The sequence below is a fragment of the Rhinolophus ferrumequinum genome, chromosome 14 (genome assembly GCF_004115265.2).
Source record: "Rhinolophus ferrumequinum isolate MPI-CBG mRhiFer1 chromosome 14, mRhiFer1_v1.p, whole genome shotgun sequence".
NCBI lineage: Eukaryota > Metazoa > Chordata > Mammalia > Chiroptera > Rhinolophidae > Rhinolophus > Rhinolophus ferrumequinum.
Genome location: NC_046297.1, coordinates 28,735,383 through 28,750,903, shown reverse-complemented (window position 1 = coordinate 28,750,903; position 15,521 = coordinate 28,735,383).

The following is a 15,521-nucleotide window of genomic DNA, read 5'->3' as shown; positions in this document are numbered from 1 at the left end:
GTTTTGTTTTGAGAGAAGTCTCCTATAACAACTGTATACAAATTTATCTGTTTTCCAAAGAACAGAGAGCCTAAGACACCTACAGTTAGATAATCAGATACACTATGCATTTCAGATTAGGATATTGAGACATATCAAAATAAGCAAACTTCTCATATTTAGACTGAGAAGTGATTAGATTAGGGGAAAGAAAATGATGTTTAGAAATTTGACCTGAAATCCATAAATTTTTATTTGCTTTTATAGGTACTATGGAAGACATAAAAGATAAAACGCATTCATGTCTCCAAACTTTTCCATAAGTCTCCAAATGAATATTATATTGATCATTACCAAAAGTGAATATCTAACTTGGCAGGCATGAAATTCACAAGTCACTATCTTTGTGTTCACAAACACTATCTTGGATACTTATTAATATTTATCTATGCTTCAAATCATAAAACCAAGAGAAAACTGCAGTGAAATCCTTTTGCCTTTAATATAGTTACTGTTTTCAGTGCATTTGCTAACCTAAATATCTCAGCATTTAAGAAAGAAAATGTATTTGATGACATAACTGTCATGTGTTTCTTCACAAGCTCTCTAGACTCTGCCCTGGTAGTCCTGGAGAATGTAAGGTGCTAGAGCCATGGGGAGTTCACCTAGTTATTATGCTAATTTAGATACTTTACCACAAGAAAGAAAAGGTTGACAGTAATTTTTAAAATATCAACTGAATTTCAAAAATATCCTTTGAAGGAAGAACCTACTGAGAAATGGTCTTTGCACAAGGGAGAAAAACTATCTTTTCAGTCTATAAATTAACAAGAGGAAGAAGGATCTTGTTACCACTCTTATAGATTTGGCTACCACCATTGTTAACCACCTGCCTGATGGCTTTGCAGATGGTGTGGTGGTGACCTATGGATGAAACCTCAAGAATCAAAACTAGTGCTTGTTAATAAGTGACTAAATGGTGTTTTGTATTATGATTAATGTTTGAAAACTGCCCAGGGAAGGAGATGTGGGCCAGAGGAGAGAAGATAAAAACTGGGGCTGATTTTTTATAATGTTTGATTATTTGCAGAGTTGGTAACTGACTCATTATTCTATCAAGTAGTAATACAGACACGAGGAAGTCATTGAACTTAATTTTTTTTTTTTGCGTCAAAGTGATCAGGAAAGAGAGCAGAAGAGAAAGACTTGTAAGTCAGGTAAGCAATGTAAGTAAAGACACATAGTGAGAGTAAGAATGCCACAAGTTGAAGAAAATGGCTAAAACCGCTCAAAAAAGATACATGTTAGAAATAGATGCAATGGAACTAATGGTGACATCACCTTTTGCTCTTGGCAGTCCAGCATCTCTGGATCCATTCTATTTGGGGGATCCAGCACTCTTTACCTCCCACTACAGAGTCAGAGTGATTTTAATGGTCAAAGAGCAGGCTAAGCTGCATAATAACAAGAACAGAATAAAATGTCTAAAAACCAAATTTTACTTTATTCTTATGTAAGGACACCTATGACACCCCATGAGCTGTGACCACTTACCTCCAACAGGAAGTCCAGGGCAAGTGGATTGGTCTTTAAGGACATAACCTTGAAAATGAACCACATACTTTTCACATTTCATTGGCCCTTGCCAATTTCTAGCTGTAAGGGAAGCTGAGAAATGTAGTCTACAGTTGGGTGGACTATGTCTATTGAGTATTGAAGAGAAAAGAAGAGACTAGACCCTAAAGGACAGTTAGTAATTTTTGGATATGTCTTCTAATTATGCAGCTAGATATAAGCTGACCAATGGTTAGCCAATAAGATCAGTTACACTGGCTGCTTTGGATTGGAAGGTTAGTCATAGCTGACAGCAGTGTATTCACCATATTCTGTTTAGGCATAACTTGGGCAGGTGCTTTCTTGCTTTGGTTCCTGCCGTATTCTAAGCCTGATTCCTTCTGGGTGGCTTTCCAGAAGTTCAATAGTTCTCAGGACAGTATGCACAGAATTTTATAGTATCAGTTGAAAAACAGGATTTTTTGGGAAAGCTTATGAGCCAGGGTTCAGTAAGAAAAGGCACTCCAAACCTCAGACTTCCATTATTCCCCCAAGAGGCACACAGGGCTGGGATTTTCTGGTGAATGTGAATTCTTACAGTTCTTCCTTATTATAGGGTAATACAACTCTCTTAGGGGAGAACTAAACAGACTGTTTGTTAGAAGGCAGACTGAATTTGAGATGCTCACTCTTTATTTATTTTTCAATTTTTTTTAGTTCCCATTTCTTTTATTTTTTCTTTTTTAATTTATTGGGGTGACAATGGTTAGTAAAGTTACATAGGTTTCAAGTGTACAAATCTGTAATATATCATCTATATATCACATTATGTAGTCACCCAGAGTCAGTTCTGCTTCCATCACCATATACTCAAGTCAAATATATGAGGTACCCACTTTATAGAGGAATTGTCTAGGATAACAAGCAGCCCAGCTCTTGGAGTGTGAGATTGTGGCAATTTTAATTCCTTGTGCCATGGGAAGCTTCGTTTTGCTGTACCTACTCCAATGTCACCAGTTGATTCATTGACCAGACAACTCCACATAAGCTCCCAGAATCTCATTGGATGATCTTGGTTCTCAGACCAAGCTTTCAATGTTTCTTACTGATTTTATGAATTGTGCACTCTTCTCCCAATACTTTCTCTGCTTCTACATGGAATTGTTTTCTGTTGTGTACAACCACAATAATTGACTGATAGACTATAGGTAATTCAGATAAATGAAAAATGTAAAGAAACAATTGAATTATATATTTTGGGACTGGATTGTATTTCAAATAAAGTAGGGTTTTATTATTCCCATTTTACATATTAGATGTGGAGGCCCAGAGACATTCATTGACTAATTATTGGTAATTTTTCCCACAACAATTATTAAATGGAAGTGTTTTAATGCAAATTGCCATGTCTTTTAACAGCATCTGGTACACATATTCATTTGAAGCATTAGTTATTACAGTTGACTAATCTATGTTTAATATGGCATGGCATATGGTCTGGATATTACTATATATTTAAAATCCCTGACATCTTGGAAGAAGGTCTAAGATGGTGGAATAGGTAAATGCTATACCTGCTGCCTCCCATAATCACATTAAAATTACAACTAAATTTTAGAACAATCAACCTCAATAATTAGCTGAAGAGAACCCCTATAACTGAGAATATAAAGAAAAGGCAATATCAAGATAGGTAGGAGGGGTGGGTACATTAAACAGGCTGACCCCAAACGCACAGTGGTGGCTGAGAACTGGGAGGTTCACCTTGGCAATGAAGGTCCCCCCTGAAGAGTGAGGGAGCCCAGCCCCATACTGGGCTCCCCAGCCTACAAATCCTGTGCCAGGAAGAAGAGTCCCTACAACATCTGACAGTGAAAATCAGCAAGGATTCTGTCCATCTCAGTGAGACAGAAGATGGCTGGACACCCAGATGTCCACTTAAAGGGCCCACATACAGATTCACTAGTTTACAAGCACTCACCCTGGGCTTCAGAGGGGGGTAAGCAATTAGAGAGGTACCAGAGACATGCAGGGAAAGACTGAGCTGTGTGGCTTCAAGACAAGGACTAGAAGGACAGCCACCATTATCGCTGTGTGGAGCCTGCCTCATGTGGAGCCTACAGGAGGGTGCCATCTTTTCTGTGTTGAACCCTCCTCACAGGGACTATCCTGAGACTACATTGCTCTGGTAAAATCCATGTGTACATCACCTTGGTGACTCCCTGGGACCCTGCCCCACACACCTAGTGTGGCATTGCGGGGACACTCTCAGCTACCGGGCAGCCAGCCCAGCCCCACAAGCTGTGGGAGGCTTCTACAACAATGGTTGGCCTGCAACAGCCTAGGAAATTTTTGGTGAAGAATAGTCAGTCCCAGCGTGCTCTGCAGACTTTCTTGGAAAGTGCTAAGGGTTCTGCAGGCCTGAGGTTAGTGGTGGCTGGCAGCTGTATTCTCAGGGCATTTTGCAAAGTGGCCATAGGCTCAGTACTGGTGAAAGAACTGAATATATATTAACTTTGTGAAAACCAATGGACACAACCTATGATGCCCTGGGGCCCTGCCCCACCTAGCTTTGTGGCATTGAAGAGGCTAATTTCCGCTCCTGAGTGGTAAGACCCACCTAACTAGCTACAGATGCCTTTTGCAACAGTGGACAGCCTGCAGCAACCTGGGAAAATTCCGGTGGCCAGCAATCAGCCACAGCTTATGCAGCAGCCGTTCTTGGGGATCTGTGCACCTGAGGCAAGCAGTGGCTGTCTGCAGTGTTCTCTGGACACTTTGTGGAGTGGACACAGACTCAGCACTAGCTGCATTGCTAGGGGCACTGTCAGCACCAGGTCAACCAGCCTGGCCTAGGCACCTAAGGGGAGTCCTTCAGTGGCTGAGCCTCATGGGCAGATAGCAGATGGCAACATGTCTACAGAGGCCCTGGGACCTTTGCTAAGCTGTGCTAGGCCCATTCCTAGTGGCAGCCAGACTCAGTTCATAACGAGAACAAACCTACATGCCTCCACATTCAGCAAAGGTAGCATATAGCTTTGTAGCTCCTACCAGGTAGCCCAGGGAATGTTACAGGCAAGGATGAAATTGGCCTATACAGAAGCCCATCCCAAGAGACACCAGAAATAACATACCCAGAGGCCAGTCTCAGAAAACACCAGCCCCACAAAAGGCATACCCAAAGGGGGATCTCAACAGGCACAACAGCCCGCTGGGGCAAATCCCTCACTGAGGGGTCAGCCTCCAGATAGCAGTTCATATATTGTGGACGTAGCCAATCCTCATAGCCAGTCAGCCTGAAAGTCAATCTCACTCACTGTCATGCCAAAAGCATTCAAGGCCCAACTACATCAGGAGCATACAAATAACACAGACAAGGGACACTCCTGGAACACACTCATAGATGATTAGAGAGACTGTGCCACTGGACCACATAGGATACCATCAACATAAGGCCACCTGGCAAAGACTGAGAGACATAGGAAATCTACCTAATACATAGAAATAAACACAAAAAGGTAGCAAAAGTGAGGAAACAAAGAAATATGTCCCAAATGAAAGAACAAGTGAAAACTTCATAAAAATAATTAAATGAAATGGAGGCAACCAACCTACCGGAGACTGAGTTTAAAACACTGGTTCTAAGAATGCTTAAGGAACTTAAAACAAAGACATAATAAGCATAAAGAAGGACATAAAAAACATTTTTTAAAAAGCCAGACATAAAGATTACAATCACTGAAATGAAAAATACACTAAAAAGAATCAACAACAGATTAAATGTAGCAGAGGATTGAATCAGCAATTTAGAAAACAGGGTAGCAGGAAACACCCAATCGTAACAACAAAAAGAAAAAAGAATTTTAAAGAATGAAGATAGCTTAAGCAACCTATGGGACAACACCAAGCACAACAAAATTCACATCATAGGACTACCAGAAGGAGAAGAGAGGGAGCAAGAGATTGAGAACCTATTTGAAAATAATGACCGCAAATTTCTCTAACCTGGCCAAAGAAATAGACAACAAGGCCAGGAAGTACAGACAGTCCCATACAAGATGAATTCAAATAGGCCCCCACCAAGGCACACTATAATTAAAATGGCAAAGATTAAAGACAAAGAGAGAATCCTAATAGCAGAAGACAAAGACAGCTAGTTACTTACAAGAAGGTTCCCATAAGACTACCGGTTGATTTCTTAACAGAAACTTTGAAGGCGAAGAAGGAATGTCAGAAAATATTCAAAGTGATTAAAAACAAGGACCTACAACAAAGACTACTCTACCCAGCAAGGCTATCATTTAAATTGAAGGAGATAAAGAGCTTCCCAGACCAGAGAAAGTTAAAGAATTCATTACCACTAAGCCAGTGTTACAAGAAACATTACAGAGATTTCTTTAAGAAGAAGAAAGGGAAAAACAGACAAACAAAAGATCAAAAATATAAATAATAAAGTGGCAATAACTATGTACCTATCAATAATTACTTCAAATGTAAATCGATTAAATGCTCCAATCAAATGACATAGCATGGATGAATGGATTAAGGAAACATAACCCAAGCATAGGCTATCTATAAGAGACCCACCTCAGATTGAAAGACACACATAGATGGGAAGTAAAGGAATGGAAAAATATTGTTCACGTAAATGGAAACAAGTACAAAGCTGGGGTAGCAATCATTATACCAGACAAGAATTGACTTTAAAACAAAGATTATAATGAGACAAACAAGCACATTGCATATTGATAAAGGGATCAATCCAACAAGAGAACTTAACTTTAGTAAACATCTACACACCCAAACATACAAGCAACTAAATATATAAAACAAATATTGACTGACATAAGGAGAGAAATAAACAATAACACAATTATAGTAGGAAATTTTAACACCCTATTGACACCAATGGACAGATCTTCCATACAGAAAATCAGCATGGAAACAGCAGCCTTAAATGACACATGGTCAGATGGATTTAATTGATATTTTTTAGAGCATTTCACCCCAAAGCAGCAGAATATACATTCTTCTCAAGAGCACATAGAATATTTTACAAAATAGACCACACGATAGCCCACAGAACAAGTCTCAATAAATTTAAGAAGATTGAAATCATATCAATTGTCTTTTCTGACCACAGTGCTATGAAACTTGAAATCAATTACAATAAGAAAATTGTAAAACACACAAACACACAGGAATATCTGTTACTAAATAATGGATGGGTCAATAATGAGATCAAAGAAGATATCAAAAGATACTTTGAGACAAACAAAAATAGAAACACAGAGACCTTTGGGTCTATGGAATGCAGTGAAAGTTATCCTAAAAGGAAAATTCATTGCAATGCAGGCCTACCTAAAGAAACAAGAAAAATCTCAAACCATCAGCCTATCTTTACACCTAGAGGAACTGGAAAAGAACAGAAAAATAAGCTCAAGGTGAGTATAAGGAAGGAAATTATAAAGATCAGAGTGGAAATAAATGAAATAGAGATCAAAAATACAATAAAAAAGTTCAATAAAACTGAGAGCTGGTTTTTTGAAAAGATAAACAAAATTGACAAAACTTTAGCCAGACTCGTCAAGAAAAAAAGAGAGAGTACCCAAATTAACAAAATCAGAAATGAAAGAGGAGAAGTAAAAATAGACACCACAGAAATACAAACAAATTTAAGAAAATACTATGAGCTACTATACGCCAACAAATTAGACAATGTGGAAGAAAGAAATAAATTTCTAGAAGCATATAATCTTCCAAGCCCAAATCAATAAGAAACAGAAAATCTGAACAGACTGATTACTACCAATGAAATTGAATCAGTAATCAACAAGCTCCAAAAAAGCAAAAGTCCTGGACCAGATGGCTTCAAAGGTGAATTTTACCAAACATTCAAAAAAGAATTATCACCTATTCTCCTCAAACTAGTCCACAAAATTCAAGAGAAGGGAAGACTCCCAAGTTCATTCTATGAGGTCACGCTTAACCTAATCCCAAAACAGACAGACATTACAAAAAAGAAAACTATTGGCCGATATCCCTGATAAACATAGATGAGAAAATTCTAAACAAAATAGTAGCAGACAGAATTCAGCAATATATTAAAAAAAAACCATACACCATATCAAGTGAGGTTTATTCCTGGAATTCAGGGTTGGCTCAATATCCAAAATAAAATGAACATATTCACCACATAAGCAAAATGAAAAGTGAAAATCACAAATCATACCAATAGATGAAGTAAAAAGCATTTGGCAAAATCCAACATACATTTATGATAAAACATCTCAGCTAATTGGGAACAGAGGGAACACATCTCAACATAATAATGGCCATATATGAGGTCTGACAATTAAGGTAATGAACTCATCCTAAAAAAGTGCTACATACCTCATTGCTGAATATCATTATGGACTCCTTTGAAGTACTCCTCTTGGGAAGCTATGCACTGAGGCCTAGTCCACCTTTTAAAGCAATTCTGGAACTCTTTTTCTGGAATGGCCATCAGATCTGTCATGTTATTACCCTTGATGTCATGAATGTCATCAAAATGTCTTCCTTTCAATATTTGCTTTATCTTTTGGTAAAGAAAGAAGTCATTGGGGGCCAGATCAGGTGAGTAGGGAGGGTGTTCCGATACAGTTACTTGTTTGCTGGCTAAAAACTCCCTCACAGACAGTGCTGTCTGAGCTGGTGCATTGTCATGATGGAAGAGCCATGAATTGTTGTTGACAAGTTCAGGTCGTCTAATTTTTGCATGCAGCCTTTTCGGCACTTCCAAATAGTAAACTTGGTTAACTGTTTGTCTAGTTAGTACAAATTCATACATAATCCCTCTGGTATCAAAAAAAGTTAGCAACATTATTTTGAATCTTGATTTAGACTGACAGAACTTTTTTGGTCATGAATAATCGGCTGATTTCCATTTTACACTTTGACGCCTTGTTTCAGGGTTGTATTGGTACACCCATGTTCATCACCAGTGATAAAATGGCCCAAAACATCATCTTGCCTCTCCAAAAGGTCTTGGCAAACTTCAACTCTCCTTTGCTTTTGTTCATCGGTGAGCTCCTTCAGGACCATTTTCACACACACCTTTCTCATGCCAAGATTTTCAGTTAAGATTTTCCTAACTATCTATCTATCAATGTTTACTTGGTCTGCTATGTTTCTCACAGTCAGCTGACAATTTTGACACACAATTTGACGAATTTTACAATGTACCCATCAGTTCTGCTCATTACTGGCTGCCTTGACCTCTCTTCATCAGTGATGCATTCTCTCCCTGCAGAAAAATGTTTAATCCATTTGTACACTGCCGTTTTCTTCATGGCATAATCCCCATAAACTTGGACTAACGTGTCTCTGATTTCACTTCCACTCTTGCCAAGTTTAACAAGAAATTTAATGTTTGTTCATTGCTCTAATTCAATCTCAGACATTCTTGCCATGGCATACAAAAACATGCAACATCAATAGTGAACACCACTCAGCAAGACACCACCACATATGGACACGAACACAACTGTGAGACACTAATATACTAAGGTCATGAAACCCTACTGAGCTGTTTGCATAGTGCTGCCAATGTAAGTACACAGTGGCAAGTTTGTGATCTTAACTGTCATACCTGGTATGATAAAGCTACTGCTAACATAGTACTAAATGGGGAAAAGCTAAAAAAATTTCCCTTAAGATCAGGGACAAAACAAGGACATACACTGTAATAACTTTTATTCAACATTCAACATAGTACTGGAACTCCTAGCCACAGCAATTGAACAATAAATAAATAAATAAATAAATAAATAAATAAATAAATAAATAAATAAGGCATCTAAATTGGAAGGGAAGCACTACAATTGTCATTATTCATAAATGACATCATACTCTATGGAGAACCCCAAAGATTCCACCAAAAAACTATTAGAACTGATAAATTAATTCAGTAAAGTAGCAGAATACAAAATCAATATCCAGAAATTAGTTGTATTTTTATATCAGAAAGAGAAATTAAGGACAATCCTAGTTAAAATTGCATCGAAAAATAATAAAACACCTAGGAATAAATTTAAGCAAGGAATTAAAGACCTGTGCTCAGAAAATTATAAGACATAGAAGACAGAAATTAAAGAAGATACAAATAAATGGAAGCACAATCCATGCTCTTGGATAGGAAAAAATAATGTAGTTCATACTACCCAAAGCAATCTATAGATTTAATGCAATCCTTATCAAAATACCATTGACATTTTTTACAGAACTGGAACAAATAGTGGTAAAATTTATATGGAGCCATAAAAGACAACAAATAGCAATCCTGAGAAAGAATAAATCTAGAGGTATCCCACTACCTGATATCAAACTATACTCCAAGACCATAGTAATCCAAACAGCATGGTACTGGCATAAAAGCAGATACATAGATCAGTGGAACAGAATAGAGAGCCCAGAAAAAAGAATCCATGCGTATGTGGTTATTTAATCTATGACAAAGAATGCAAGAACATACAGGGGGTAAGAGAGTCTATTCAATAAATGATGTTGAGAAAACTGGGCAGATATATGCAAAAAAAAAAAAAAGAAAAGAAAGAAAAAAAGGAAGGAAGGAAGGAAGAAAGGAAGGAAGGAAAGAAACTGGACCACCTTACTGATATATAAGAATAAAGTCAAAATGAATTAAAGATTTAAGTGTAGGACCTGAAATCATAAAACTCCTAGAAGAAAACATAGGCAGTAAATTCTCAGATATTACCCTTAGTTATATTTTTACGACATATCTCCTTGGGCAAGGGAAACAAAAGAAAATGTAAACAAACGGAACTACATCAAACTAAATTCACAGCAAAGAAAACCATCGACAAAACAAAAAGACATCCTACTGAATAGAAGAAGGTACTCTCCAGTGATACATTTGAGAAAGGGTTAGTATCCAAAATTTATATAAAACTTATACAATTCAACATTAAATAAACAAACAATCTAATTAACAAATCTGCAGAAGACCTTATGGACATTTCTCCAAAGATGTATAGATGGCCAATTGACATATGAAAAGATGTTCAACGTCAGTAATCATCAGAGAAACGCAAATAAAAACTACAGTGAGATATCACCTCACACCTGTCAGAATCGCCATCATCAATAAATCAACAAATAACACGAGTTGGCAAGGATGTGGAGAAAAGAGAACTTTTATGCTCCATTGGTGGGATTGTAAATTGGTGCATAGTGGCTACTGGTATGGAAAACAGCATGGAGCTTCCTCAAAAAATTAAAATGAGAACTACCTTATTACTCAGCTATTCCACTCCTGGGTACTTATCCAGAGAAATCCAAAACAGTAATTTGAAAAGATATATTCACCCTTTTGTTCACTGCAGTGCTATTTACAATAACCAAGATATGGAAACAACCGAAATGCCCATCAATAGACGATTGGATTAAAAAAAGACAGAAAAGAGGTGGTACATATATACAATGGAATATTAGCCATAAAAACGAACGAAATGTTTCCATTTGTGACAAACTGGATGGACCTAGAGGGTTTTATGCTAAATGAAATGAGTCAGACTGAGAAAGACAAATACTATGTGATATCACTTATTTTGGGAATCTAAAGAACAAAATAAATGAACAAACAAAACAGAAACAGATTCATAGATACAGAGAAAAAACTGATGGTTATTAGGTGGGTGGGGTTTGGGGGGACTGGGTGAGAAAAAGGGAAGGGATTAAGAAATACAAATTGATAATTACAAAAGAATCACAGGAATGTAAAGTACAGTATGGGAAAGAGTCAATAATACTATAAAAAATATGAATAGTCAGAGGGGTACTAGACTTATTGTGGTGATCGTTTCATAAATTATATAAATGTCTAACCACTACTCTGTACACCTAAAACTAATGTGAAATAATATTGAATGTCAACTATAACTAAAAAAATAGTTACGGGAATATAAAGTACAGCTTAGGGAAGATAGCCGATAATATTGTAATAACTATATGCAGTGTCAGATGGGTAATAGACTTTTTGGGGTGATTACTTTGTGAGGTATATAAATGTCCAATCACTGTTGTTTTGTACACCTGAAACTAATAAAAATAATAAGAAAACTAAAAAAATAAGAAAATATAAGATCTTTGACATCTTGCATTTATATTAATAACTGCAGATTGGAATTATATCTGTACAGTTTAAGCCTTCCAGAACAGTCAGATATTGATCTTATACTGTTCAATTCGCCAATTGTCTATGACAACTCAGGGACATGGTAAATTATCTACGAGCTTAACCATTTTTCTTGCCATGAATATCCTTGTTCTACAAAACAGCAATCTGATATCTATTTACTACTTCATTCAATATCAATATAATTAGAAAGAGTAACAGTATCTCACATGTGATAAATAGATCACTTGTCAGAAAGGCTGCAGTTGACTTTAATTAGTACTTACTCCTTCTTACATCTATTTTTCTCTATGTAAGGTTGTCATTTGGGAGCATCTTGCAACTTGTCTGAACAGACACATGAATGATATAGCTACATCTTCCACGTTGGTTTGAAGTTTGTCATCACAGCTAGGCAATCACTCTCATTATCATCAAAGAGAAATGTTAACATAACTTAATTCTGGGATGAAAGACTCTTTAAAATGTGGTTGTAACCAATTTTAATACTTAGATATTAAAAAAAAAACATGAATCAGAAAACAATCAGATAAAAATTAGTTTCATTATATAATAGCTATAGCATGGAAATCTGAGACTTGACATTTTAATTATTTGCCAAAGATGTAATCCTCATTACTATGCACAGGAGGAATACATTGGTTTTATCAGATTTTTAGAACATGTACTAATACCTTGTTTCCCTCAAAATAAGACCTAATTGGACAATCAGCTCTAATGCGTCTTTTGGAGCAAAAATTAATATAAGGCATGGTATTATATTATATTATGTTATATTATATTATATTATATTATATTATATTATATTATATTATACTATACTATATTATATTAAGACCTGATCTTATATTATAGTAAAATAAGACCAGGTCTTAAATTAGTTTTTACTCCAAAAGACGCATTAGAGTTGATTGTCCGGCTAGGTCTTATTTTTTGGGAAACACGGTATATGTGTCTGGTTTTGTGGTAGGCATTGTCAAAGCAAAAATGAATAGGGTACACTCTGTCTTTAAGGAAGTCACATGTGTGACACAAACAACTCAATTAAATGTGAGTATTGCTATAATAGAAAATACAAAAACTAGTCAGGTGGGTAAAACCTTGATACTAGGAGAGAGGGAGTGATGTAACAGATGGGGGTGATGCAGAGGGAAAGAGAATAACAGTTATCTCCCACTCAAAATGAACCTGCAAGCCCATTCTAAAACTTATTACGGAATCTGATGACAAAAAAGACAACCAATAAATAAACAATAGTGAAAGAAAGTATGTCAGATTAAGTTAATTTTATGGAGAGGTCTAATCAGGATTTCATAATGACCATGTTAAGGATGGTCAAAGAAACAAATGAAAAAATTATGGGGGAAAAGGCATAAAAACACAGTAAGAGGTAGATTAGGTAGATGTAGTAAAAAAAAAAAAAAAAACTATTTAGAAATACTATAAAAAAAAGACGTCAATGAAAAATTTTAAACCTCAACAAACAGGATAACTTTCTTTCTTTTTTTTAATTAATTTATTTTTAATTTATTGGGGTGACAATTGTTAGTAAAATTACATAGATTTCAGGTGTGCAATTCTGTATCACATCATCCATAAATCACACTGTGTGTTCACCACCCAGAGTCAGCTCCCCTTCCATCACCATACATTTGATCCCCCTCAATTTCAATTGGACATTTTTTAGGCAGGCAGTAGTAAATTAAAAGAAATGCTGTGAGATTTATTAAGAATGCAGCATAGATATATGACAAAACTGACTATATAATTTATACATTGAATACATTTTTAAAGGTATACACACATATGTGATTGAAACATGAAAGCAATATAAAGGAAGACCCTGACATCTAACTAAGAGGAGATCCAGAAATAAAGAATAGAGGAAATAATGGGCATGGGAGATTAAAGTATTGTCCAGCAAATATTTAATCCCCCACACGCTTCCAACCCTTCATGGTGGTAGTATACGTCCCTACTCCATTAATCTTAGTTTTAGGCATATGATTTGTTTGGCCATTGGAATATTGGCTGATATGACAGTTCCAAGCCTAGACCTAAAAAGTCATTGCATATTTTCAATAATTCCTCTGGGACTTTCGAGCCAACGTACATGAAACACATGCACTACTAGCTGGCGGCTCTGAGCAGTCATAGGCACAGGAAGTCAACCAAAACCAAACACATGGCCTGAGGCCACATGAAGATCATCCCACATCTCAGCCAACCTGCAGAACTGCCCTGGAAGAGCCTCTTCAGCTAACCGCAAATATGTAGGCACGTTTACTGTTTGTACCAACTGATATGAGAAATACATGCTTATTGTTTCATGCCATTGACTGGCATATGTGCACATAGGTGTTTATGATGTACTACTGTGGGAAGATCTAATTAATATAAATATAAAAGCAACATTTGAAGAAAAAATAGTTGACAATTCTCCAAAATGAAAAAGAAGATGATTTCTTAGGTGGAATGTACATTCTTTTTTTTTTTTCAGTTTCTTTTTTTTGTTTTTTTTAAAATTTATTTATTGGGGAGACAATTGTAAGTAAAATTACATAGATTTCAGGTGTACAATTCTGTACTACATCATCTATAAATCCCATTGTGTGTTCACCACCCAGAGTCAGTTCTCCTTCCATCACCATATATTGGATCCACCTTACTCTCATCTCCCACCCCCACCCCCTTTACCCTCTGGTAACCACTAAACTATTGTCTGTGTCTATGAGGTTTTGTTTCTCATTTGTTTGTCTTGTTTTTTTGTTGTTTTTGGTTTATATACCACATTTCAGTGAAATCATATGGTTCTGTGCTTTTTCTGTCTAACTTATTTCGCTTAGAATTATACTCTCAAGAACCATCCATGTTGTCACAAATGTTCCTATATCATTTTTTCTTACCGCCGAATAGTATTCCATTGTGTATACATACCACAACTTCTTTATCCATTCATCTACCGAAGGACATTTTGGTTGTTTCCATGACTTGGCCACCGTAAACAAAGCTGCAATGAACATTGGAGCACACGTGTCTTTATGTATGAATGTTTTTAGATTTTTTGGGCAGACACCCAGAGAGGGATTGCTGGATCATATGGCAATTCTATTCGTAATTTTTCAGGAACCTCCACACTGCCTTCCATAATGGCTGCAACAGTCTATATTCCCACCAACAGTGTATGAGGGTTCCTTTTTCTCCACAACCTCTCCAACACTTGTTACTAATTGATTTGTTGATGATAGCCATTCTGACTGGGGTGAGGTGATATCTCATTGTAGTTTTTATTTTCATTTCTCTGATGATTAGTGATGTTGAGTATTTTTTCATATATCTATTTGCCATTTGTATGTCCTCTTTAGAGAAATGTCTCTTCAGGTCGTCTGCCCATTTTTCAATTGGGTTGTTTGTTTTTTGTTGTTGAGTTGCATGAGTTCCTTGTATAGTTTTGATATTAACCCCTTATCGGAGGCACTGTTGGCAAAAATCTCCCATTCAGTTGGTTGCCTCTATTTTGTTGATGGTTTCTTTTGCTGTGCAGAAGCTTTTAAGTTTCATATATTCTGATTCACTTATTTTAGCTTTTACTTCCCTTGCCTTTTGAGTCAAATCCATAAAATGCTCTTTGAACCCAAGGTCCATAAGTTTAGTACCTATGTTTCTTCTACGCAGTTTATTGTGTCAGGTCTTATGCTTAAGTTTTTTATCCATTTTGAAATAATTTTGGTACACGGTGACAGATAACAGTCCAGTTTCATTGTTTTGCATGTGGCTATCCAATTCTCCC